The following is a 27,788-nucleotide window of genomic DNA, read 5'->3' as shown; positions in this document are numbered from 1 at the left end:
ACGGAAGCTATACTGTTACACTGGCAATACTATAAGAACATCTAATATCAAAGGTTAATGAAATACAAATGGTATAGAGAGAAATAGTCCTGTAATTCCTATAATAACTACAACCTAAAACTTCTTACCTGGGAATATTGAAGACTCATGTTAAAAGGAACCACCAGCTTTCATATGTTTTCATGTTCTGAGCAAGGAACTGAAACGTTAGCTTTCTTACATAGCACATATTGCACTTTTACTTTCTTCTCCAACACTTAGTTTTTGCATTATTTAACAAATTGAACATGTTTCATTATTTACTTGAGGCTAAATTTATTTTATTGATCTATTATATTAAATTAAGTGTTCATTCAGTATTGTTGTAATTGTCATTATTACAAATACATTTTAAAAAATCGACCGATTTTTAAATCGGTATAGGCTTTTTTGGTCCTCCAATAATCGGTATCGGCGTTGAAAAATCATCATCGGTCGACCTCTAGTTTCTACAACTTAATTAGACTCCACCTGTGGTCAATTAAATTGATTGGACATTTGGTATTTTATTAGGATCCCCATTGTTGCAAAAGCAGCAGCTACTCTTCTTGGGGTCCACACAAAACATGAAACATAATACAGAACACCATTAGACAAGAACCGTTCAAGGACAGAACTACATAGCCTACATATCAATACACACAAACTATCTAGGTCAAATATGGGAGAGGCGTTGTGCCGCGAGGTGTTGCTTTATCTGTTTTTTGAAACCAGGTTTGCTGTTTATTTGAGCAATATGAGATGGAAGGAAGTTCCATGCAATAAGGGCTCTATATAATACTGTATGTTTTCTTGAATTTGTTCTGGATTTGGGGACTGTAAAAAGACCCCTGGTGGCATGTCTGGTGGGGTAAGTGTGTGTCAGAGCTGTGTGTAAATTGACAATGCAAACAATTTGGGATTTTCAACACATTGCATCACTTTTTATAAGAAACAGTCAGTCTCTCCTCAACTCTTAGCCAAGAGAGACTGGCATCATAGTATTTATATCAACCCTCTGATTACAATTAAGAGCAAAACGTGTCGCTCTGTTCTGGGCCAGCTGCAGCTTAACTAGGTCTTTCCTTGCACCATTGGACCACACGACTAAACAATAATCCAGATTAGACTAAACTAGAGCCTGCAGGACTTGCTTTTTGGAATGTGGTGTCATCTCTTTATTACGGCTAGACCTCCCCATCTTTGCAACCATTGAATCTATATGTTTTGACCATGACATTTTCCAATCTAAGGTAACACCAAGTAATTTAGTCTCCTCAACTTGTTCAACAGCCACACCATTCATTACCAGATTCAGCTGAGGTATAAAATTTAGGGAATGATTTTTAACAAATACAAATGTTCTTAGTTTTAGAGCTGTTCAGGACCAGTTTATTACTGGCCACCCATTCCAAAACAGACTGCAACTCTTTTAAGGGTTTCAGTGACTTCATTAGCTGTGGTTGCTGATGCATATATGGTTGACTCATCAGCATACATGGACACACATGCTTTGTTTAATGTCATTGGTGAAAAGAGTAGAGGACCATGATTTGGAAAGGCATACATCTATATGATGTCCCACAGTTGACCGTGCATGTCAGAGCAAAAACCAAGCAATGAGGTCGAAGGAATTGTCCGTAGAGCTCCAAGACAGGATTGTGTTCAGGCACACATCTGGGGAAGAGTACAAAAACATCTGCAGCATTGAAGTTCCCCAAGAACCCAGTGGCCTCCATCATTCTTAAATGGAAGATGTTTGGAACCACCAAGACCAAACTGAGCAATTGGGGAGAAGGGCCATGGTCAGGGAGGAGACCAAGAACCTGATGATCACTCTGATAGAGCTCTACAGTTCCTCTGTGGAGATGGAGGAAACTTCCAGAAGGACAACCATCTCTGCAGCACAAATCAGGCCTTTATGGTAGTTTGGCAAAAGGCACCTAAATACTCAGACCATGAGAAACAAGATTCTCTGGTCTGGTGAAACCAAGATTGAACATTTTGGCCTGAATGCCAATTATCACATCTGGAGGAAACCTGGCACCATCCTTACGGTGAAGCATGGAAGTAGCAGCATCATGCTGTGGGGATGCTTTTCAGTGGCAGGGACTGGGAGACTCGTCAGGATTGAGGGAAAGATGAAAGGAGCAAAGTACAGCGACATCCTTGATGAAAACCTGCTCCAGAGCACTCAGTGCCAGTCTGAGGTCCCAAGGTTCACCTTTCAACAGGTCAACGACTCTAAGCACACAGCCAAGACAACGCCGAGTGGCTTTGGGACAAGTCTCTGAATGTCCTCGAGTAGCCCAGCCAGAGCCCGGACTTGAACCCGATCGAACATCTCTGGAGAGACCTGAAAATGGCTGTGCAGCAACGCTCCCCATCCAACCTGACAGAGCTTAAGAGGATCTGCAGAGAAGATTTGGATAAACTCCCCAAATACAGGTGTCTTTGACAGTAACACCATATGACCGTGTTGATGTTCTCTTAGCACTGTGTGATTTGAGATTAACAGGACACATGATCCAGCAGTACCGTATATATCCTAATGTCCATCTTTTTAACCCTGGCTGTATCATGAAAGTGTTTATAGTCATGAATATTTAGATCTAAAGAGAAGATGATGGTGGAGACTCGTGGCTGGACTGCAGGGGTGGACGTACACACACTCCCTGCCACACACACACACCTTGCCACCAGTCAGTAGTAGGCAATGAATGATGCACCTGGTTTAGGGCAGCAGCTGGTTCCCTACTGTTAGACAATGAGGAGATGACAGAGGAGGGTGTTTGTCTGGAGAGTGAATGAGACGGAGACCAGCATATAAGACTTCTCATAGTTGGGATGATGATGATAATAACCCATTAATAATCTTCCCATATGTCAGCCTACATTAGTCTACCACGCACGTACGTATATACACACACACCTTGCGTAACACACATGCAGACCAGATGTGTTGTGACGTCCTGTTAAAGAGTATGTTGGGGTGGAAGCCGTCATGGGAGAGTGCCTTTGATTAGTCTAGGACCAGCAGCTCTGTCTAAGATTTTTCAGAGAGGGAAGGGAAGAGATGCAGACTCAATGTTCACAGTAAGAATGCAATAAATTCAGTCGACTTGTGTCTGTAAGTGAATGATAAAGAATGAACTGCTATTTCCACCCTGACGTTGTCATTGAAGGCATCTCACTCCATGGACTCGATCTTACAGAATGATCTGATTTCGATATGATGACGATCTTGGGATCTTGGCTATAATCTTAATTTTTGATGAAATGGGCCTATAATGTTCCAGAGATTAACATAAACACACATTCTCTCTCCTCTCACTGTGGGGCATACTCACATAGTGTTAAAAAAGACTGAGGACTCCAAGGTATTATGTAATCCCAATTAGCACTGAATATTCTCTTTACGAGGAAGACTTGTGTGGCGTAACTGGGCATGTGTAACTGTGTGGTTTGAGCTAGGGGAATTCATTTTTAAACGTTAAAATGTTTAGACAAAGTTGGGATCCTTATCGTTAAGAAAAATCACTAACTGAAAAACTTTGTCCCCCCCACATTAAAATCAGTGCCATTATCACAAAACTATTATTTTCTGTGTTATAGCCTAACTAGATGATAGGCTATGAAGGTCTGGGGAAAGTTTTCATAACTAGAGCATAAGGCAAACTTTAGACTACTTGTTGAAATTTGCGGACCATGCAAGACAATTAAGACATTATGACATGCAGATTACCAAGACATATGTCAGTGAACATATCGGAATCGTACGATATTAGCTAAAAATGCCACCATCGGTATCGACCGATGTCTAGTTTAACGCCGATGTGCAAAACCAATGTCAAAGCTGACGTACATACCTATATAACGTAGGTACATGACGTAATGACGCCACGTAAACTTTTGGGCTACACGTGCAACACAGCATTCCTAACCTAGCCCATAATGTCTGCTGTGTGGATTGAGCAGTCATTTGAAAGAGTAACAACATTTCAGCGAGATAACTCAAAGACTAAATCCATTAAAGCCAAGATAATGGAATTCATTGCCCTTGACAATCAACTGTTCTCTGTCGTGGGTGATGTTGGGTTTCACTGACTGGTCGAGCACCGGTACACATTACCAAGGGCGCTATTTTTCAGATGTTGCCCTACCGGAGATACACAGTAATAGCGTCACTGCTATTAGCTTCACGACAAACGATACTATGGAACACCGTTTGTCTCTTTTGCATGTCAAAAAAGATACACTAGTGCTGTACAAAGAAGTCAGCAAACACTGGCCACGAACGATGTGTTTACAATACCACGTTGGTAATAAAGCATCATTTGTTTCGACCGCGACTTCTGGGGTAGCTAGCTTTAGCTTGGTACCTAGCTAGCACCAATACAACCAGCCTGAAAACATCCAGTAGAAACTGCAGTTATTTTCTTTATTCTTGGCAATGATTTAGGAATCCTTTTAAGTGTTGCCACTTGTTGTACGCCTATTTTACTTCAGTTAAAGAAAATAAATGGCTCGCCAGCTACTTAGCTTTGGGCAACAGGGTTAATGTTATAAGCAGCCAGCTAGCTTCATTCATATATTTTTATGTACATATTGTTATTCATTCCTTTACACTTGTTATTAAGGCAGTTGTTGTGAAATTGTTAGATATTACTACATGGTCAGAACTAGAAGCACAAGCATTTCGCTACACTCGCATTAACATCTGCTAACCATGTGTATGTGACAAATAAAATTTGATTTGATCTGGCTAGTGAGGCTTGACCAGACTGGGTTATGTGTTGTGAAGCTAGCCACGATAAGGATTTGGCACAATAGTGGAATTTGCGGTTTGCCTTAAATAAAAGTGTGTAATTGACAGTGATGCAAATTAATACAAATAGTAGAATTATGCCATACCTTTTTTATTTTGAAGGCTAACCACAATGCCCACTATTGTGGCTAATCCTTATTCTGGCTAGCTTCACATAGATGTGTCCGACCACCATTAATCAAATAAGAACGGTCTTTTTATAAATTTATTTTAGATGACACCTAGCTATTTAGTTAGCTAACTATAGCTACTGAAACAGATGTCGTTTTTGCTAATGAACTCGTTAAATGATTGTGACGCACAGTCGTATTCAGGTCCTGATTGGTCAACAAGCTTATTTGGCACGTCAAACTGTGTTATTTGACACATATTGTTTTATACAAAAAATACAAAGTAAACGAGAGGACGACAAACCACATCTGCACTGCTACGTCATCTTGGTTCATTAGTAGAAAGAAAACACATCTAGCTACCCTAATGTAAAAAAACAGCATAAAAACAACACAGCAGCACATCAATCAGCAACGTTTATTGTTGTCAGGGAAACAATAGAACATTGTATGCCAGAGCAGAATTCTACTGTCTGAAAAGGTATAGGCGCTTCTGATGTGGCACTTTTGAAAAAAAATATTTGAAGTGATCAATTATGGACATGTTACTGTAGCTGCATTCTATGTCCGTAAAGGGTCACGGATTATATAATTTCAATGCCCAGCCCTAGCGGTCATACATATGTAATCCATTGTGAATTGATGTGGAATTTTATGTAAAAAAAATAAAAAAATGTTTTAGCGGAAAACCAGTTTTTAAAAAATGGCCTTTTTTTTTTTTTTTTACATTTAAATTTCCATTTGTCAAATCCCTAGTTTGAGCGTTTGTGTGAGAGAGTGAGAACCCACCGTTGATTGGAGATGAGCTCTGCTGGAAAGTGTGTGGGTGGGTATGCACATGTAAAATTGTAGTGTGTGTCCATATATTTCTATGTCTATGTGTGTGTGATAAACCACCACTGCCTTCTGTTGTCTCCATTAGCTGGAGATGGTACTGTAGATTAGTGTTGTGGTCAATCCAGAAAGTAAACCTATTTCTGTTTCTTGTTAGCTTGCAAACATTATTCTAGCCAGTTAGCTAGCTACATCACGTGGGCAAATGTCAACTGCTTCACCGGGAGAATCTACAAATGATGGAACATTTACCTAAACCATATACTTGTGTAGTATGCTTTTATTTTATATAACTTTAATATGCAATTAATGATGTCCTTGCTTTGTAATACATTGAGCTGGTTTAAGCTTACCCCACCCAGCTGGGAATGGAATATTTGAAATGGAATTAAATATGGCGTTTTCAAATTTCATTTCCGAAATGGAATTGAAATGTCATTATACTTCCTGAATTTAAATGGAATTGACCCCTGCCCTGCTATTGAGCCACCCAGGTATGTTGAGGTAGGTTGTATCCATCCACCCAGACAGTGTAGTAGCAAGGCGCTGTGCGAGGGCACCAGGTTCAGAGAATATGGAGCACATCCCGCACTCGTGATTTATTCATTCATTTCCTTTGGGAAAGGGATCTAGGTCAGACCCTATAGTGTGATACAGAGGAAAGTGAGAGGGAGGGAAAGAATAAAAAAATCTATCAATCTATTAAAGTCCCTGGCAGCTAAGTGCCAGACGTGACAATCCATCTGCTGGTACTTGAACAATTTAATGAAGGGTAAATGGTGAAACAATGTTATTAGCTTCCCACCTGGCAGGTTACAATGTGTGTCAGGTTGGATGTGTTTTTGGGGTGCGGAAAGCTGATTGTTGTGTTGGATGGTGTTAGATTACCTCATTTCCGTGAAAGGAAATTTAGCAAGTCAAAAACCCTCACTCGCACAGAGTCAGTTCCACGCTAGACAACCCATCTGGATAGCTTTTCTCTAGGTCTCCTGGGTCACGTAAAACCGCAGGAGGATGTTGGCACCTTAATTGGGGAGAATGGGCTCATGGTAATGACTGGAGCGGAATCGGTGGAATGGCTTCCATGTGTTTGATGCCATTCCGTTTACGCCGTTCCAGCCATTATTATGAGCCATCTTCCCCTCAGCAGCCTCCACTGCTTAAAACAGTGTTTTCCCAAATAGTGATGCTGTACAAATTTTAAAAGCAAAATCTGTAGACCTGGTTCTGCTCAAATACATTACTATGGCTTTTTTTTTAGGCGACTATATACTCTAAAAGCATACACATCCTGCAAACTCTTGTTTTTAGACCATGTGAGTGTAGAATCTCACCTTACACTGGCACCTTGTTAGTCTCACATTAATTCCATTTCGAAAATTGTCAATGGATTTCACCCTTGCAGGGTTACCTTTACCTGCAGGAGAGCAGAGGACACTGCTGCTGGCCTGGGGAGATGGGGATGGGAGGGGGGGGGCAGCAGAGAGGGGGAGAGAGCATTGAATAAGGTGTAGAGTGCATTCGGAAAGTATTCAGACCCCTTCCCGTTTCTACGTTTTTGTTAGGTTACCGCCTTATTCTAAAATTGATCAAAAAAAATGTCCTCATCAATCTACACACAATACCCCATAATGACAAAGCGAAAACAGGTTTTTAGAAATGTTTTCAAATTGATTAAAAATACATAAAATAAATACCTTATTTACTTAAGTATTCAGACCCTTTACTATGAGACTCGAAATTGAGCTCAGGTGCATCCTGTTTCCATTGAGCATCCTTGATGTTTCTACAACTTGATTGGAGTCCACCTGTGGTAAATTTGGACCAAAAATTTGGACAAGATTTGGAAAGGCACACACCTGTCTATATACTGTCCCATAGTTGACCGTGCATGTCAGAGCAAAAAACAAGCCATGAGGTCGAAGGAATTGTCCGTAGAGTTCCGAGACAGGATTGTGTCGAGGCACAAATCTGGGGAAGAGGACAAAAAATGTCTGCAACATTGAAGGTCCCCAAGAACCCAGTGGCCTCCATCATTCTTAAATGGAAGAAGTTTGGAACCACCAAGACTCTTCATAGAGTTGGCCGCCCAGCCAAACTGAGCAATTGGGGGAGAAGGGCCTGGGTCAGAGACGTGACCAAGAACCCGATGGTCACTCTGACAGAGTTTCTCTGTGGAGATGGGAGAACCTTCCAGAAGGACAACAATTTCTGCAGCACTCTACCAATTAGGCCTTTATGTTAGTGGCCAGACGGAAGCCACTCCTCAGTAAAAGGCACATGACAGCCCGCTTTGAGTTTGCCAAATGGCACTTAAAGGACTCCCAGACCTTAATAAACAAGATTCTCTGGTCTGATGAACCCAAGACTGGCACCATCCCTACGGTGAAGAATGGTGGTGGCAGCATCATGCTGTGGGAATGTTTTTCAGCGGCAGGGACTGGGAGACAGGACAACGACCCCAAGCACACAGCCATGACAACGCAGGAGTGGCTTCGGAAAAAAGTCTCAATGTCCTTGAGTGGCCCGGACTTGAACCTGATCGAACATCTCTGGAGAGACCTGAAAATAGTAAAGCGATGCTCTCCATCCAACCTGACAGAGCTTGAGAGGATCTGCAGAGCGGAATGGGAGAAACTCCCCAAATACAGGTGTGCCACGCTTGTAGCATCATACCCAAGAAGACTCGAGGCTGTAATCACTGCCAAAGGTGCTTCAACAAAGTACTGAGTACAGGCTCTGAATACTCATGTAAATGTGATATTTCAGTTAAAAAAATGTTTTATACATTTGCACAAATGTCTCAACTCGTTTTTTGCTACGTCATTATGGGGTATTGTGTGTAGATTGAGAAAACAACAATTAACTAAATTGTTAACGTTAACTGTGGAATAAGTGAAGGGGTCTGAATACTTTGCAAATGCACTGTATGGGAAGAGCGAGTAGAAATAGATGGACAGTCAGCAACATTTATAGAGTGAAAGCATTGGAGGAGATACGGTGCATTGGAGGAGATACGGTGCATTGGAGGAGATACGGTGCATTGGAGGAGATACGGTGCATTGGAGGAGATACGGTGCATTGGAGGAGATACGGTGCATTGGAGGAGATACGGTGCATTGGAGGAGATACGGTGCATTGGAGGAGATACGGTGCATTGGAGGAGATACGGTGCATTGGGAAAGTATTCAGATCCCTTGACTTTACAGCCTTCTTGTAAAGTTTATTAAATAGTTTTTTCCCCTCATCAGTCTACACACAATAGCCCATAATGACAAAGCAAAAACAGGTTCGTAAAAAATATTCCCCAAAAAACAATTAAATATCACATAGTGGTTCTGGGGAGGTGTGAGGTAATGATGTTTGTAATGGGTATGTTTTGTATGGTTTATAAAATAAAATAAAAATAAACTTTCTAACCTCTTACCCTCTCACCTCTATATCTACTAACTGCTCCCATTTCATTTAGTAAAATCTGAGTCTCATTGAGCTGTGAGGCTGTTCAGATTGGGCCACTGCCCCAGATCCCCAAATCTCCCTAATCCCTCTGGGATTAACAAAGCCACTTAATCCCCAGGGAGCCGGAGAGTTTGAAGAAAAAACACTGGAAGCTTGGTGGTGCAGGGCCGTATATACAAAACAGAGTAACTCAATCCTCCATCTTGGCTCCTAACATCTCCCATGGCAAACATTCTACTGTAGTTTACGTTCGGAATAAAATCTTGATGTAATTGCCTTAGAACATTAGAACATTCTAAGTCTCAAATAAATGTGGTGTTTTCTCAAAAGGAGGAAGGAGAGTAGAAAAAAAGAACATACTGTATATCCATTTCATTTGGATGTATTCATTCTATTTTATGGTTCCACATCTGTACTTTAGTGGAAGTCTCTAGCCTGAACCTCGACCCAGATGTACAGTGGGGCAAAAAAGTATTTAGTTAGCCACCAATTGTGCAAGCTCTCCCACTTAAAAAGATGAGAGGCCTGTAATTTTCATCATAGGTACACTTCAACTATGACAGACAAAATGAGGATAATTTTTTTCTCCAGAAAATCACATTGTAGGATTTTTAATGAATTTATTTCCAAATTATGGTGGAAAATAAGTATTTAGTCAATAACAAAAGTTTATCTCAATACTTTGTCATTACCAACAAAGGGTATATAACAGAGGTAAAACATTTTCTGTAAGTCTTCACAAGGTTTTCACACACTGTCACTGGTATTTTGGCCCATTCCTCCATGCAGATCTCTTCTAGAGCAGTGATGTTTTGGGGCTGTTGCTGGGCAACAGACTTTCAACTCCCTCCAAAGATTTTCTATGGGGTTGAGATCTGGAGACTGGCTAGGCCACTCCAGGACCTTGAAATGCTTCTTACGAAGCCACTGCTTCGTTGCCCGGGCGGTGTGTTTGGGATCATTGTCATGCTGAAAGACCCAGCCACTTCATCTTCAATGCCCTTGCTGATGGAAGGAGGTTTTCACTCAAAATCTCACTATACATGGCCCCATTCTTTCCTTTACACGGATCAGTCGTCCTGGTCCCTTTGCAGAAAAACAGCCCCAAAGCATGATGTTTCCACCCCCATGCTTCACAGTAGGTATGGTGTTCTTTGGATGCAACTCTGCATTCTTTGTCCTCCAAACACAATGAGTTTTTACCAAAAAGTTATATTTTGGTTTCATCTGACCATATGACATTCTCCCAATCTTCTTCTGGATCATCCAAATGCTCTCTAGAAAACTTCAGACGGACCTGGACATGTACTGGCTTAAGCAGGGGGACACGTCTGGCACTGCAGGATTTGAGTCCCTGGCGGCGTAGTGTGTTACTCATGGTAGGCTTTGTGACTTTGGTCCCAGCTCTCTGCAGGTCATTCACTAGGTCCCCTGTGTGGTTCTGGGATTTTTGCTCACCGCTCTTGTGATAATTTTGACCCCACGGGGTGAGATCTTGCGTGGAGCCCCAGATCAAGGGAGATTATCAGTGGTCTTGTATGTCTTCCATTTCCTAATAATTGCTCCCACAGTTGCTTTCTTCAAACCAAGCTGCTTACCTATTGCAGATTCAGTCTTCCCAGCCTGGTGCAGGTCTATAATTTTGTTTCTGGTGTCCTTTGACAGCTCTTTGGTCTTGGCCATAGTGGAGTTTGGAGTGTGACTGTTTGTTTGATGTTGTGGACAGGTGTCTTTTTATAATGATAACAAGTTCAAACAGGTGCCATTAATACAGGTAACGAGTGGAGGACAGAGGAGCCTCTTTAAATAAGTAGTTACAGGTCTGTGGGAGCCAGAAATCTTGCTTGTTTGTAGGTGTCCAAATACTTATTTTCCACCATAATTTGCAAATAAATTCATTAAAAATCATACAATGTGATTTTATTTTTATTCCCATTTGTCTGTCATAGTTGAAGTGTACCTATGATGAAAATTACAGGCCTCTCTCATATTTTTAAGTGGGAGAACTTGCACAATTGGTGGCTGACTAAATACTTTTTTGCCCCACTGTATGTAGCCTGTTGACTAGCCTCCAGTTTAGTAAACTAGATTGAGGCTCATCAACTTGCTCTCTGAAGCCATCAGCTCTGCGGTTGTGACCTAGTCACTTTTGCTTCAGCTCCGCTTCAATCGTGTCCATGATAAACACTGTGATAAGGCAACCCCCAAAACATTCACAGCTCTTTTCATTTAAGCATAGGAAAATGCTATGGCCCTGTTATGATACTTTTTTAAATGCTTCCTTCCCTGAGGTAATCACTGACCTCACACTATTGGATAGATGAAAGAAAGGATCCAGTAGATAGTGATATCCTCAGCTGTTAGAGGAGGTACTAAGGATTTTTAAACCTAGCCTACCTACACTGTCAAGGGCCTTTTTTGTAATTTGTGCAAAAGTCTCTCCTCTCACCTCCGTGACCCAGAAACCAATAAGTGGTCAAGGAGAGTGTCAATTCATTAGTAGGGGAACGGAAGAGTGGCCTTCAACTGACTAGGTATCCCCCTTTCCCTCCTCGATAGCCACCTTTCATTGAGTATCGTCAGTCCTTCACACAAGAGTTTTTAAAATCTGCCACACTCCCTTTTTAAATCAGCTGTTGTGTTGTCGGAGAAAAAAAATATGAACACGTTAAACAATGTGCTACTTATTTTATCTATAAAATGTAATGTACACGTGCATTTTCGTCCTCTTTCCCTCTCTTCGCTTCCTCAAACTGGCTTTGCTGATAACTTCTTTTTGAGGAGATATGCACTGACTTCGACTGATATGTAGCACTGACTTCGACTGTGATATGTGGTTGTGTCACACTAAGTGTAAGACTCTCTGGATAAGACAGTCTGTTAAATGACTAAAATGTAAACATTTAAAAAATGACAATGTGCCTATACCTCTTTCTGCCGCAGGGGGCCTCTGGGAAATGTAGCAGTGAGTGGGATGATGGTTGCTGCCGTCAATTGGTTGGGCATGTGGATTAAGTGAAAGGTGGGAGAGAAGATAGTGTGGAGGAGGACATGGATGTGATGGAGAGATGATAAGAACCCAGCTCATTATACTGTTCCTATATTTGGCCTACTTCCTCACCCTCCCTCTGCTTTCCCTCTTTTCATCCCCTCATCCCTCCCCCTCTCTCTTTCCTGCCTTCATGAGAGAAGTCGTCTTCAGCGCGCATCAATCCCCGACATTACGCGCGTGTGCCATCCCTTCCTCCATGGTTGTCATAGAAACATTAGAAGAGCATCCTCCTCATATAGGGTTAGGGGGTCGTTAGATGGGATGGATAACAAACAGTATACGCCTTTGTTTCTCCCTTCAGGATATTCAGCAGAGTTTCATACTGTAGCTTTAAGATGGATGTATGGATTCATGTATGCCACTAATTGAAATGAGGAGCCTTGTATGCATTGTCACAAAAATCGTGATCTATTACGGTTATTGATTGTATTTCTACTGGCTACCTGAACATTATAGACAACAGTGATCTGAGATATTTGATAGCATCTGTTTTGTAGAGATTGTGCGGTCGTGTTTCTGTACTCATATGTATTTGTAGTTATTTGTTATGGATCCCCAAAGCAGCAGCTACTCTTCCTGGGGTGCAAACACGATTTAAGGTGATTACATACAAAACATTGCACAACACATGATGTACTACACACAATCCATAATACAGCAATATAATAATATTACAATGTACAGTACCAGTCAAAAGTTTGGATTTGAGAGAATGCCAAGAGTGTGAAAAGCTGTCATCAAGGCAAGTGATGGCTACTTTGAAGCCAAAATATTAAAATATATTTTCATTTGTTTAACCACTTTTTTTTTTTTGGTTACTATGATTCCATGTTTTATTTTATAGTGTTGATAATTTCACTCGTTCTACAATGTAGAAAATCATACAAATTAAAACCCTTGAATGAGTAGGTGTCCAAACTTTTAACTGGTACTGTGTGTGTGTAGAGTGCGTGTTAGTCTGTGTTTGAGTCTCCTCACAGTCGGTGCTGTTCCATAAGGTGTAGTTTTAACTGCTTTTTTTCCAATCAGATTTTACTGCTTGCATAAGTTACTTGATGTGGAATGGTGTCCCATTTAGTCATGTCTCCTATGTGGAATGGTGTTCCATTTAGTCGGTTCTGGACTTTGGCTCTGTGAAGAGACCTCTGGTGGTATGTCTTGTGGAGCATGCATAGGTGTCTGAGCTGTGTGCTAGTCGTTTGAACAGACAGCTCGGTGCTTTCAACACCTCGCACAAAGACAAGTAGTGATGCAGTCAATCTCCTGTTATTGATGTTAGCTCTCCATGTACATTTTTAAAGGGATACTTCAAGAATTTTTGGCAATGAGGACATTTTTCTACTTCCCCTGAGTCGGATGACCTTGTGGATACCATTTGTATGTCGGTGTCCAGTATGATGGAAGTTAGAGGTAGTATCGTGAGCCAATACTAACTAGCATTACCCATACACTTCCAGTCATTGTGCTATCTGCTAGCATGAGGTTTAGTCTCTTAAACTTGCTCAATATTCACATTATTCATTTCAAGATTTAGTTGAGGATTGGGGTTTAGTGAATGATTTGTACCAAATATAATGCTTTTATTTTATTTAAAAAAAATGTTGCTTATTTTTTGCCACCCATTCTAAAACTGACTGCAGCTTTGTGTTGTGTTGCAGTGATTTCACCTGCTGTGGTAGTTTGGAGTGGTAGCTGATGTGTATAGTCTTGAGTCAATAGCATACATAGACAGTCTTTACTCAGTGCCAGTGGTCGGTCATTAGTCAAGTTTTTAAAAGATAAGAGGCCTAGACCGCTCCCCTGGGGAATGCCTGACTCCACCTGGATGTTCTTGAAGAGGCTTCCATTAAAGAACACCCTCTGTATTCTGTTACAGGTATTTTTTTATTTAACCTTTTATTTAACTAGGAAAGTCAGTTAATTAAGAACAAATTCTTATTTACAATGACGGCCTAGGAACAGTGGGTCAACTGCCTTGTTCAGGGGCATAATGACAGATTTTTACCTTGTCAGCTCGAGGATTCGATCTAGCAACCTTTCAGTTACTGGCCCAATGCTCTAACCACTAGGCTACCTGCTGCCCCAGGTAACTCTCAATCCTTGATATAGCAGGGGATGTAAAGCTTTTTTTTCCAGCAGCTGATTATTAATTATAACATAATAACACACAGAAATACGAGCCTTAATGAATTAATATGATTGAATCCGGATACTATCATCTCGAAAACAGGACGTTTATTCTTTCAGTGAAATACGGAACCGTTCCGTATTTTATCTAACGGGTGGCGTCCATAAATCTAAATATTGCTGTTACATTGCACAACATTCAATGTTATGTCATAATTACGTAAAAATCTGGCAAATTAGACGTCTCAAACTGTTGCATATACCCTGACTCTGCGTGCAATGAACGCAAGAGAAGTGACCATTTCACCTGGTTAATATTACCTGCTAAACTGAATTTCTTTTCGCTAAATATGCAGGTTTAAAAATATATACTTCTGTCTATTGATTTTAAGAAAGGCAGTGATATTTATGGTTAGGTACACATTGGAGCAAGGACAGTCCTTTTTCGCGAATACGCACCGAATCTATTATATGCTACGTAGGACATGCTAGATAACTACACATGGTTGATGATATTACTAGTTTAACTAGTGATTTATGATTGATTGATTTTGTTTTTTTAAGATAAGTTTAATGCTAGCTAGCAACTTACCGTGGCTTACTGCATTCGTGTAACAGGCAGGCTCCTCGTGGAGTGCAATGAGAGGCAGGTGGTTAGAGCGTTGTACTAGTTTAACTGTAAGGTTTGCTAGATTGAATCCCCGAGCTGACAAGGTAAAAATTCTGTTGTTCTGCCCCTGAACAAGGCAGTTAACCCACCGTTCCTAGGCTGTCATTGAAAATAAGAATGTGTTCTTAACTGACTTGCCTAGTTAAATAAAGAGTCAATAAAGGCATAAAAAAATGAATTGGCCAAATTGGTGTCCAAAAATACCGATTTCTGATTGTTATGAAAACTTGAAATCGGCCCTAATTAATCAGACATTCCGATTAATCGGTCGACCTATATTCTGGTCAAACAAATATTTACCAAGGGTTGGTAATGGACTGATAAGTCGGCTGTTTGAGTCAGTGAAGGGTGCTTTGCTACTCTTGGGTAACGGAATGAATTTTGCTTCCCTCCAGACCTGCGAGCACATGCTTTCTTGTAGGCTTATATTGAAGAGATGGAAATTAGGGATGACAATAGTTCGCCATCATTCTCAGTCATTTTCCACCCATGTTGTCACACCCAGGTGACTTTTCATTGTTAATAGACAATATATGTCTGCCAATCAGCTGTGTAGCCAGACTTATTTGCCATTCCTTTTGCCTCATCCCTCTCAACCATACAATTTTTCAATTCTACATCAATCCACAGGGATTTAATAGTTTGTACAGGTATTGTCTTAATGAGTGCGTGCTTATTAGAAACTGGAATAAGCAATTTCATAAATGCGTCAAGTGCAGCTTTTGGTTGCTCCTCATTACACACCGCACACCAGCAAATATTCTTCAACATAGGAATCACTACAACACCTCTTGTATGACCTCCTATACACTATATTAGGCCCAGTCTTTGGAATGTTGGTTTTCCTAAATATGGATACTATATTTTGATCACTAAGTCTGATGGATGTGGATACTGCTTTAGAGCAGATTTTTGCAGCATTAGTAAAGATGTGATGAATATATGTGGATGACTTCATGCCTGTGCTGTTTGTTAATACCCTGATTTGATTCACTGATAACCTGAACCAGGTTGCAGGCACTGGTTACACTTTGAAGCTTTTTCTTGAGTGGAAAGCTTGATGAAAGCCAGTCAATATTTTGGTTGCCCAGAAAATATACCTCTGTTGATATCACATACATTATCAAGTATTTCACAGACGTTATCCAGATACTGACTGTTAGAACTTGGTGGTCCTATAGAAATTTCCCAAAAGAATAGGCTTTAGGTAAGGTAGGTGATCCTGTAGCCATATTACTTCAACAGCATTTGACATGAGATCCTCTCTATGCTTTACAGAAATATAACTGAATATAATCAGCAACACCACAGCCATTGACATTCCTATCTCATTTGTAAATGGTGTAACCGTGTATTGCTACCATTGTAACATCAAAGGTATTATCTAAGTGAGTTTCAGAGATAGTCAGCAAATGAATGTTTTGTTTCTAGGAAGTTAGCGGTTTCTAGCAAATTAGCGTTTTCTAGAAGTTATCGATCTGTGTGTGTGTGTGTGAGAGAACTCCTCCTTTCCCCCATTCCCAGGTTAAAGTGGTTTACTTAGCTCCCCAGCCCAACTCAGTCTTGAGGAAATGGAAAAACCATAAGTAAGTAAGCCAGCCAGCCAGCCTGTGGTAGAGAGCAGCCCTGCTGGTACAAAGCTCCTGTCTGTCCTCCAGGGCTTTACCTAGGCCTGGCCTGCACAGCAAAGTGCTGAGTTTTGTCAGCGTTTTCTCTCTCTCTCTGTGTGTGTGTGATGTGCAAAGAGCCCCCATCTGAAAAGCCTCCTTGACAGACAGATCTGTGTTTATGTGGAAACTCTTATGAAAAGACACTTTACAAAAACATCTGTTTATGTATGCGAATGAGATTAACCTACCGTTCCATATTTGCCAAACATCTCACACACACACACACACACACACACACACACACACACACACACACACACACACACACACACACACGTCTTCTGCCTGTGAAGTTATCTATTGAGAATCTAATTGAACAGCATCCTGTCTCAGGCCAGTGTTTATTCTCCCTAATGTAGATACGCCACCGCCTCACAAATTTTGAGCAAGATTAAGTCATTAATATTTTAGTGCCCATGAATTTCTCTCCTCGTGATTCTTTACTGTCCACTTGCTCTCGGCCCCATTCGCATGCACTTCAGCCAACGACCTCTGTCAGCCACAGGGACTGAACCATCTGTCAGGCACTGGGATTGGTGCCCACATTCATATCTGGATGACATTGTTTTATGTATTCCACATCCCAAACCATAACCCAAAACCACACCTTTCTCCCAATATGTTGGGCACACAACAGTCGAATCAATGGATACATAATCTGAAAAATTGCTTCTATTGAATGGGACCTGATTCTGTCTTGGACATCAAGTCAAATTTTATTTGTCACATACACATGGTTAGCGGATGTTAATGCGAGTGTAGCGAAATGCTTGTGCTTCCAGTTCCAACTGTGCAGTAATATCTAACAAGTAATCTAACAATTTCACTACAACTACCTTATACACACAAGTGTAAAGGAATGAATATGAATATGTACATATAAATATATGGATGAGCGATGGCCGAACGGCATAGGCAAGATGCAGTAGATGGTATAGAGTACAGTATATACATATGAGATGAGTAATGTAGGGTATGTAAACATTATATAAAGTGGCATCGTTTAAAAGTGACTATTGATACATTATTACATCCAATTTCAGTTTGTCCGTGTGTACGCCGAGCAACTTTCCATCTTCTCCACTACTGTCCCGTCTATGTGGATAGGAGGCTGCTCCCTCTGCTGTTTCCTGAAGTCCACGATCATCTCCTTTGTTTTGTTGACATCGAGTGTGAGGTTATTTTCCTGACACCACACTCCAAGGGCCCTTGCCTCCTCTCTGTAGGCCGTCTCCTCATCGTTGTTAGTAATCAAGCCTACCACTGTAGTGTCGTCTGCAAACTTGATGATTGAGTTGGCGGCGTGCATGGCCACGCAGTCATGGGTGAACAGGGTGTACAGGAGAGGGCTGAGAACGCACCCTTGGGGCCCCAGTGTTGAGGATCAGCGGGGAAAAGGTGTTTCCTACCCTCACCACCTGGGGGCAGTGTATCAGAAAGGTCAGGACCCAGTTGCACAGGGTGGGGTCGAGACCCAGGGTCTCGAGCTTAATGACGAGTTTGGAGGGTATTATGGTGTTAAATGCTGAGCTGTAATCGATGAACAGTATTCTTACATAGTTATTCCTCCTGTCCAGATGGGTTATGGCGGTGTGATGGCAATTGCGTCGTCTGTGGACCTATTGGGGCGGTAAGCAGAGTGGGTCTAGAATGTCAGGTAGAGGTGATATGATCCTTGACTAGTCTCTCAAAGCACTTCATGATGACGGAAGTGAGTGCTACGGGGCGAGAGCCGTTTAGCTCAGCTACATGTGGGAAGCATGTGGGATAGGGATTGATTGAATATGTCCGTAAACACACCAGCCAGCTGGTCTGCTCATGCTCTGAGGACGCAGCTAGGGATGGCGTCTGGGCGGGCAGCCTTGCGAGGGTTAACACATTTAAATGTTTTACTCACGTTGGTTGCGGTGAAGGAGAGCCCGCAGGTTTTGGTAGCGGGTCGTGTAAGTGGCACTGCATTGTCCTCAAAGCAAGACGTCGGTGTCCGCGACGGGGCTGGTTTTCTTTTTGTAATCCGTGATTGACTGTAGACCCTGCCACATACGTCTCGTGTCTGAGCCGTTGAATTGCGACTTTTACTTTGTCTTTATACTGACGCTTAGCTTGTTTGTTTGCCTTGCAGAGGGAATAGCTACACTGTTTGTATTCGGTCATGTTTCCGGTCACCTTGCCATGATTAAAAGCAGTGGTTCGCGCTTTCAATTTTGCGCAAATGCGGCCATCAATCCACGGTTTCTGGTTGGGGAAGGTTTTAATAGTCACCGTGGGTACAACATCACCGATGCACTTGCTAATAAACTTGCTCACCCAATCAGCGTATACATCAATGTTGTTGTCTGAGGCTATCCGGAACATATCCCAGTCCACGTGATCGAAGCAATCTTGAAGAGTGGAATCAGATTGGTCAGACCAGCGTTGAACAGACCTGAGCACGGGCGTTTCCTGTTTTAGTTTCTGTCTATATGCTGGGAGCAACAAAATGGAGTCGTGGTCAGATTTGCCGAAAGGAGGGCGAGGGAGGGCTTTGTATGCGTTGGCAGTAGTTAGAGTAGCAATGATCCAGAATGCTGCAGCGCATTCGATATTCTGATAAAATTTAGGGTGCCTTGTTTTCAAATGTAGCTTGGTTAAAATCCCCAGCTACAATGAATGTAGCCTCAGGATATGTGGTTTCCAGTTTACATAGAGGCCAATGAAGTTCTTTCAGGGCTGTCGAGGTGTCTGCTCGGGGGGGGGGGGGATTATAATCAAAGAGAGAGGGGGGGGTGGTGTATACACGGCTGTGATTATAATCAAAGAGAAATCTTTTGGTAGATAATGTGGTCAGCATTTGATTGTAAGGAATTCTAGGTCAGGTGAACAAAATGACTTGAGTAAGCCTTGCCCTTTTTAGATAGTTTCCCCTAGACACTGTACCTAGGTCAGTGAGTTTGCCTTAAAGGATAAGATTAGGATTCAGGTAAGCTGATCCTAGATATGTGCCTAAGGGAAACCTCCACCAAGAGCAATACCTTCTGAAGTTCACGTTGGCCCTGTTTTCTACACACACTTAACTTACATTATACTGGGTGGTTCGAGCCCTGAATGCTGATTGGCTGACAACTGTGGTATATCGGGGTATACCATGGGTATGAGAATGTGTATTTTTACTGCTCTAATAACGTTGGTAACCAGTTTATAATAGCAATAAGGCACCTCTGGGGTTTGTGGTATATGGCCAATGTTCCACGGCTATGGGCTGTATGCAGGTACTCCGCGTTGCGTTGTGCATAATAACAGCCCTTAGCCGTGGTATATTGGCTATACACTACCGGTCAACAGTTTTAGAACACCTGCTCATTCAAGGGTTTTTCTTCATTTTCACTATTTTCTACATTGTAGAATAATAGTGAAGACATCAACTATGACATAATACACATGGAATCTTGTAGTAACCAAAAAAGTGTTAAACAAATCAAAATATATTTTATATTTGAGCTTCTTCAAATAGCCACCCTTTGCCTTGATGACAGCTTTGCACAACCTTGGCATTCTCTCAACCAGCTTCACCTGGAATGCTTTTCCAACAGTCTTGAAGGAGTTCCCACATGCTGAGCACTTGGTAGCTGCTTTTCCTTAACTCTGTGTTCCGACTCATCCCAAACCATCTCAATTAAGTTGAGGTCGGGGGATTGTGGAGGCCAGGTCATCTAATGCAGCACTCCATCACGCTCCTTCTTGGTCAAAACAAATGATAGTCCCACTAAGCCAAAACCAGATGGGATGTCATATCGCTGCAGAATGCTGTGGTAGCCATGCTGGTTAATTGTGCCTTGAATTCTAAATAAATCACAGACCGTGTCACCAGCAAAGCACCTCCACACCATAACACCACCTCCTCCATGCTTTACAGTGGGAAATACACATGCAGAGATCATCCACTCACCCACAGCGTCTCACAATGACTTGAACCAAAAATCTCCAATTTGAACCAAAGGACAAATTTCTGAGGCTGGTAACTCTAATGAACTTATCCTCTGCAGCAGAGGTGACTTTGGGTCTTCCATTCCTGGGCGTTCCTCATGAGAGCAGTTTCATAGCGCTTGATGATTTTTGCGACTGCACTTGAAGAAACTTTCGAAGTTCTTGAAATGTTCCATATTGACTGACCTTCATGTCTTAAAGTTATGATGGACTGTCATTTATTTTTGCTTATTTGAGCTGTTCTTGCCATAATATGGACTTGGTCTTTTACCAAATATGGACTTGGTCTTTTACCAAATAGGGCTATCTTCTGTATACCAACCCTACCTTGTCACAACACAACTGATTGGCTCAAAAGCATTGAGGAAAGAAATTCCACAAATAAACTTTTGAGGCACACCTGTTAATTGAATTGCATTCCAGGTGACTACGTCATGAAGCTTGGTTGAGAAAATGCCTAGTGTGTAAAGCTATCATCAAGGCAAAGGGTGGCTATTTGAATCTCAGATATAAAATATATTTTGATTTATTTAACACTTTTTTGATTACTACATGATTCCATGTGTTATTTCATAGTTTTGTTGTATTCACTTTTATTCTACAATAGAGCCACGAGCTGGCCACGCTCATTCACGTGAGACTTAGCTTGAGTTCCATTGCATTTCTGAAGACAAAGGAATTCTCCGGTTGGAACATTATTGAAGATGTATGTTAAAAACATCCTAAAGATTGATTCTATACATCGTTTAACATGTTTCTACGGACTGTAACGGAACTTTTTGACTTTTTGTCTGCTCCTAGTGATCGCGTGTCATGAATTTGGATTACTGGGCTAAACGTGCAAAGAAAAATTAGGTATTTGGACATAAATGATGAACATTATCGAACAAAACAAACATTGTGGAACTGGGATTCCTGGGAGTGCATTCTGATGAAGATCATCAGTAAGTGAATATTTATAATGCTATTTCTGACTTCTGTTGACTCCAACATGGCGGTTATCTGTTTTGCTTGATTTGTTGTCTGAGCGCTGTACTCAGATTATTGCATGGTTGGCTTTAAAAAAAATCTGACACAGCGGTTGCATTAAGGAGAAATGGATCTAAAATTCAATGCTTAACAGTTGTATCTTTTAGCAATGTTTATTATGAGTATTTTTGTAAATTGATGTTGCTCTCTGCAAAATCACCGGCTGTTTTGGAACTACTGAAAATAACGTGCCAATGTAAACTGAGATTTTTGGATATAAATATGAACTTTAGCGAACAAAACATACATGTATTGTGTAACATGAAGTCCTATGAGTGTCATCTGATGAAGATCATCAAAGGTTAGTGATTAATTTGATCTCTTTCTGCTTTTTGTTACTCTTCTCTTTGGCTTGAAAAATGGCTGTTTTTCTGTGACTAGGTACTGACCTAACATACCCTAGAGAGGTTAAACTTTTGACTGGTAGTGTATACCACACCCCCTCGTGCCTTATTGCTTAAATATTTCCTTTTTTTTCTGTGTATTTTCCTTGTTAACTCTCTCCCTCTTGTTTCTGTTGCAGACTCGCCACACATTGGACTGCTCTTTCAACTTTGAACCATGAGTCTCACCTTCAGACTGTAGATGTGGCTTTCCTAAGAACCAACAGGTAACACATTCCTCTATCTTGTTTGATTCTTGCCTGACCAATTGATTCGGAAGTGTATTGTTAGTATGTGAATGTTGCTGTCCCATGGTTTGGGCGACTGTAACTAATTGGTTATTATTATAAGTGTATAGCAGACTACTCTAATGACCTGATTCAGGGGTAGGCATCTCCAGTCCTCAATCTTTTCACACTTAAAAAAAAAAAGTGTTTTTATTTAACATTTATTTAACTAGGCAAGTCAGTTAAGAACCCATTCTTATTTACAATGACGGCCTACCGGGGCACAGTGGGTTAACTACCTTGTTCAGGGGTAGAACAACAGATTTTTACCTTGTCAGCTTGGGGATTCGATCCAGCAACCTTTTGGTTACTGGCCCAACACTCTAACCACTAGGCTACCTGCTTATTGTGTCGCTCCAAACCTAACTGCTGGCTGGTTCAGATAGTATATTTTTACACTGCCCACAATAAGCATCATGGTAAGGTCAATAAGCATGTGGATGGATGGATGTATAATCAGGCCAGCTCAGTACAGTATGGCTCACCTCAGTCCTGATCAGTAGTGTAAACAGCCCTTTAGATTATTTCATAGATCCCCAAGGGTTTCAATAGTCTTCTCTTTCAATAGGTTGGCTTATAGAAATGCACACACAGTGAAACTAGGTCAATAGCAGCATGTATGACACAAGCTCTCCACTGGTATGGTGTTGTCAGCTGCCCATTGATTATTTGCATTGACCCCGATAAGCCAGGTAAATAATGTAACTGGGACAGTGCTTAGTGGGCATATACACACTTGAGTGGATAAAACACACACAGTGCCACAGTGCCTGCTCACTGTAAGCCTCCTAAACCTGGTGAATGTAGGGTGAAACCTGATAGCACCGTGCCCCTGTCCAGTGACTCTGCCCTGAATATTTCAGAGAGGCTAGGCAGCAATGCTGTCCCCTGCCATTCTTCCTCTCTCACTCCCTTCTCTCTCTCTCATTCATTCGCCACCATCCCAGGCTTTGGACTTGAGTTACCTGCCCTGTTCTCCCTTGGCAGCAAACATCCACACAGATAGTCACTCTCATAGACACTCACTTTACAGATAGATACGTATACTGTAGAATAGATAGGATTACTTTGATGACTCAACATATTAGGGAAAGGGGGTACAACTGTATGCATTCAACTGAAATGTGTCTTTGGCATTTAACCCAATAACTCTGAATCAGAGAGGTTCGGGAGGCTGCCGTAATCGACATCCAGTGGGCAGAACGACAGATTTTTTACCTTTCGGTTACTGGCCTAGCGCTCTAACCAGTATGCTACCTGCCGCCCTTTTGGTACCCAATAATATTGTCACTCCCTATTGTGCTTGTCTATGTAGTCTGTTCGCAGTGGCTGCTGTAGTAGTGGCTTGGTATTGTCTGTATGTGTGCTGCCTTCTCGGAACCAGTGTTTGTTAAAACAGATTTCAACACCAAAGAAGATTTTCCTCATTGACTCAATTAAATCGTATTTGCTTAAGGTCTTTTACAGATGCGTTTGTCGAAACACACAAGCTTGTAAACATTGATGTGCCACAAACACATCTGTAAAAAAGCACTTTGTAAATTAGACTTAATTGATTGAATTGATCAAGGAACAACTCTTGCCTGGTAGACATTCTACAATTAAAACTGGAACAAGGAGTTCCCTTTCAGTCGGTCACTTAACGACCAATCCTATTCACCTGAAAACTGATGTCACACACATAGTATATCATCATAATTCATTTTTTTTGTTAAATCGATTTGCAAATATTTCTAAACTGTTTCTGGTTCGTCATTATGGGGTGTTTTGTGTGTAGATTGTTTTTCCCCCTTCATCAATTTAATCCATTTTAGAATAATCTACGTAACAAAATCTCAAAGTCAAGGGGTCTAAATAATTTCCAATTGCACTATATATACACAGCCTTCGGAAAGTATTCAGACCCCTTGACTTTTTCCAAATGTTACGATACAGACTTATTAAAAAATGGATTTAAATCTACACACAATACCCCATAATGACACAGGGAAAACAGGTTTTCAGAAATGTTACTAAATGTTTCAAACATAAACAGAAACCTTATTTACTTAAGTATTCAGACCTTTACTATGATACTTGCAATTGAGCTCAGGTGCATCCTGTTTCCATTGATCATCCTTGATGTTTCTACAACTTGATTTGGAGTCCATCTGTGGTAAATTCAATTGATTGGACATGATTTGGAAAGGAACACAACTGTCAATAAAAGGTCCCACAGTTGACAGTTGTCGTCACGTTGTATTAGTTAATGTGACAACTGTTGTTCATCGAATGATTAAAAGTTTCTAATTGCGTGATTAACTGAATCAAGCAATTATTAACTCATTAACCTGGGGCACCATGGGAAAACTTGTTTTTATTGAGTTTCCATTTCCCAAATTAACTCAAATAATATCAGAATATCGTTTTTTTACAACAGCCGCTAATTAACCAGTTACCTCTACAATCTCGTTCTGAACGTCGTATAGTCCGTGAATCTGCACGGACCCGGGTCTCACCAATGAGTTCGTACCACACCAATCTTAGTTGAATATTAATTTACTAAAAAGCTAAAATGATGATAAAAGATACACATAGACAACACATTATAGGCTATTGATTAGAACTTAGTATAACGGGCCAACACACTATGGTGCGTGTTACCCAAAATGGGGATTTCAAAGAGAGAAAGAGAAAATCCACGAGAGAAATATACATTTGGGTGAATTTAGAATGAGGATGGAACAAAGTGTGGAAAAAATCTAGGAGTTTGAATACTTTCCGAAGGCACTAATATAATACATACAGTACCAGTCAAAAGTTAGGACATACCTACTCATTCTAGGGTTTTTCTTTATTTTGACTATTGTCTACATTGTAGAATAATAGTGATGACATCAAAACTATGAAATAACACATATGGAATCATGTAGTAACCTAAAAAGTGTTGATCAAATCTAAATATATTTTAAATTCTTCAAAGTAGCCACCCTTTTTGCTTTGATGACAATATTGCACATTCTTGGCATTCTCTCAACCAGCTTCACCTGGAATGATTTTCCAACAGTCTTGAAAGAGTTCCCACATATGCGGAGTACTTGTTGGCTGCTTTTCTTTCACTCTGCAGTCCATCTCATCTCATCCCAACCCATTTCAATTGGGTTGAGATCGGGTGATTGGGGTGGCTAGGTCATCTGATGCAGCACTCAATCGCTCTCCTTTTTGGTCAAAAAGCCCATATCCAGCATGGAGGTGTGTTTGATCATTGTCCTGTTGAAAAACAAATGATAGTCCCACTAAGCGCAAACCAGATGGGATGGCGTCTCGCTGCAATATGCTTTGGTAGCCATGCTGGTTAAGTGTGCCATGAATTCTAAATAAATCAGATGCTGTCATGAGCAAAGCACCCCTACACGATCACGCCACCTCCTCCATGCTTCACGGTGGGAACCACACATGCGGAGATCATCCGTTCACCTACTCTGCTTCTCACAAGGACATGGCGGTTGGAACCAAAAATCTCAAATTTGAATTCATCAGACCAAAGGACAGATTTCCATCAGTCTAATGTCCGTTGCTCGTGTTTCTTGGCCCAAGCAAGTCTCTCTTTATTGGTGTCCTATTAGTAGTGGTTTCTTTGCAGTAATTCGACCATGAAGGCCTGATTTACAGTCTCCTCTGAACAGTTGATGGTGAGCTGTATCTGTTACTTGAACTCTGTGAAGCATTTATTTGGGCTGCAATCTGAGGTGCAGTTAACTCTAATGAACTTGTCCTCTGCAGCAGAGGTTACTCTGGGTCTTCCTTTCCTGTGGCGTTCCTCATGAGAGCCAGTTTCATCATAGCTCTTGATGGTTTTTGCGACTGCACTTGAAGAAACTTCTTGACATTTTCGGCATTGACTGACCTTCATGTCTTAAAGTAATGATGGACTGTCGTTTCTATTTGCTTATTTGAGCTATTCTGGCCTTTTGAATGGACTTGTTTTTTTACCAAATAGGGCAATCTTCTGTATACCACCCCTACCTTGTCACAAAACAACTGATTGGCTCAAACGCATTAAGGAAAGAAATTCCACAAATTAAGCCTTCCTGGTGACTGTCTCATGAAGCTGGTTGAGAGAATGCCAAAAGTGTGCAAAGCTGTCAAGAGAAACGGACAAATAAGTAAGTTCATAGTTTTGATGTCTTCACTATTACTCTACAATGTAGACAAAAATGTAAAACCCTCGAATGAGTAGGTGTCGCGTTTTGACTGGTACTGTACTGGAAACGAAGGTCTACTGAAGTGAGTCTTTGTCCTTGTGTTTCTTGGTTATTTACATTGTTTTGTTCACAGGCTAGGTTGTTTTTCTATGTTTTGAGTTTCTACTGCTAGGGAAGAGAAGACGTCTAGACAGACTCAATCTCACAGGCACAAAAATGACTAGTCGCGCTACTACGGTAATCTACCGCCCTTAAAGGGGAAGGTGGAAATCATCTCATCAGTAATATTGTGGTTATAAGACTCCGATCACACATTGTTTTTATTAACCAATATACCACATTCGTTTTTTGTGTAAGTAAAATAAGAATATTAATTTTTAAAAATGTAGGTAAATAGCGTCTTGTGTGCACTTCCGGTTAAACCGTATGCAAAAGTAACGACTTTAACCCCCTAGAGTCAATGTCCACACACCCGCTGAAATCTAATTAGCATAATACAAATATCCCCAAATAAATCTGTCAGTTTAAGATGGTCAGAGAAAAAGTCACCTGCTGTCCTCTCTTTGCCCAGCAATGTTTAAAAGGATTCAATCTCAGTGAGAAATAATTGACTCACTCACGAGAGAATGTCAGCTGCTAAATGTGAAAAGAAAAGTTTGCTGAGACAATAGAGTTAGGAAATAAAGACAGGCAGTGTGTGTAGGAGGTTGTAACTTCTACGCCAGAATGAAGGTTGCAGGAATGTGTGGGTGCCATGGAGATTGAGGTTCAAGCACTCTAATTTGATAACTTATAATTAGTTTTTCAATTGTATGTGTAGTGGAAAACTTTACAACACCCATTTGAATGTCACAAATGTGAGAATGAGCATAAATATTTTATCCTTACCAGAAATCCACCTTTTTAAACACTGTAACTGATCAATACATCGTCATTTAATTCTTAAAAACAAATGGATGAATAAGATATTTGGCTACAGATGTGTAATTTCTTAACAATTTCTACATCTTCCATCCAAAAACAAATCTGGTGAAATGGCATGAACACATACTGGAGGAGTAGCAAGTGGCTCGCTTAGCAAGTGGCTGGCTCGCTTACCTAACAAACTTAGCTAATTCGAAGGACACATCGATGAACCACCAAAGACGCACCCTATTTCTGTTTGAAAATTGAG

The 27,788-nt window shown here is 41.0% G+C and overlaps 1 protein-coding gene across 1 annotated transcript in view; it reads left to right on the top strand.

The window, feature by feature from the left end:
* Positions 1-27,788, top strand: part of LOC109872269 (SPRY domain-containing SOCS box protein 4-like) — a 119,756-nt gene that overhangs the window by 12,488 nt on the left and 79,480 nt on the right. Inside the window, exon 2 of the mRNA XM_020463448.2 lies at positions 22,284-22,370. The gene's annotated coding sequence lies outside the window, so the exon portion shown is untranslated. The remainder of the gene's footprint in view (positions 1-22,283; positions 22,371-27,788) is intronic.

Source organism: Oncorhynchus kisutch, linkage group LG27 (genome assembly GCF_002021735.2).
Source record: "Oncorhynchus kisutch isolate 150728-3 linkage group LG27, Okis_V2, whole genome shotgun sequence".
In the NCBI taxonomy this organism is placed as follows: Eukaryota; Metazoa; Chordata; class Actinopteri; order Salmoniformes; family Salmonidae; genus Oncorhynchus; species Oncorhynchus kisutch.
This window is presented reverse-complemented; position numbering and strand designations above follow the sequence as displayed.